Genomic DNA, 1335 nt, shown 5'->3' on the forward strand with positions numbered 1-1335 from the left:
TGGAGGTTTAGGCAGGAGCCTGGAGGAGAGAAATAAATTGGACTCCAGCTCTGCTCCTGCATGGGGGAATGGCAGCAAGAGGCTGAGAGGGCACTGTGCTCCTTGCTGGCAGCTACCACACAGCGTGGCACATGCACATCACCTCTCATCTTCAAAGGACCATGCTCTATGAAGGGCCAGGCTCAAAGTCCCAAATCCTTGTTACTGGAGGGGAGGAGTCTTCTCTTAAGCCCTCAGCAGGGCTGCACAGGACAGGGCTGGAGGTTCTGCTGAGTGCCTGACACCCTTTTTGCAGTCTTTGGACTTCAAGGCAACAGGAGGAAAGAAAACAGGCTCAGGGATCCATGTGGTGCCAGAGCATCGCGAAGTTGAGCCCTCGGCAGCAGGCATTCCTCCATGACAGATGGGAAACTGAACACAGCAATGGGTACTGGACGCCCAAGGCCCAAGATAGAGACTGGGGCAAAGATAAGACTTCAGAAATTCTTATATAAACCTATGATACTATTTTCTCCTTTTCATTATCTACATTAATTTTGGCTTTTCTGACAGCACCTCCCTGTGCACTTTCACAGCACAAGAACCCTATTCCTGTCCTATTCCTGTTCCCCAGGGAAATGTGGGACAAACTTCCAGCTCATCTGAAACACAAGGCAGTCAGATACATCCTTGGATCTAATCCACAGTCTTTCCTTTTATTTTCCTATTCATCTGGTCCTCTCAAAATCTGCTCAGGAGCAATTAGAGCCTGTCAGCTAGAAGCTGATGCAACTTCTATTTAATTAGCCTAGCAGCCAATAAAGATCTCGTTCATCAGTATCTTATGGAAGGTGTGGTTGATGGGGGGAGATTTGTCATTTCTTCCCTACATCCAGATGGCTGTGGAGCATCTATCAGTACTCAGTCACATGCATGGACTCATGTGCACATCTGAGGAGACAGGCCAGCTGGGAGACATCCGTCCGGAAAGCAGTTACAGGAGAAAATGGTGCAAGACTGTCCCAGATGCTCTGATAGCAAGTCCCATTGGTAACTTATTCTCCAGAATGACTTGCAGCAAGTGACCCAGGTGGGATGAGCAACTTTCACAGAATCATCCAATTATAGAATCAACTAGGTTGGAAACGACCTTTGAGATCATCAAGTCCAACCATTACCCCAGGACTGCCAAGACCACCACTAAAACATGTCACTGAGGTCCTCATCTACACAGTTTTTGAACACTTCCAAGGGTGGTGATTTGATCGCTTCCCTGGGCAGCCTGTTCCAATGACTGATTACCCTCTCTGGGAAGAATTTTTTCCTAATATCCAGTCTAAACCTCCCCTGGAGCAG

Source organism: Nestor notabilis, unplaced genomic scaffold (genome assembly GCF_000696875.1).
Source record: "Nestor notabilis isolate BGI_N333 unplaced genomic scaffold, ASM69687v1 scaffold130, whole genome shotgun sequence".
NCBI classification, from domain to species: Eukaryota; Metazoa; Chordata; class Aves; order Psittaciformes; family Psittacidae; genus Nestor; species Nestor notabilis.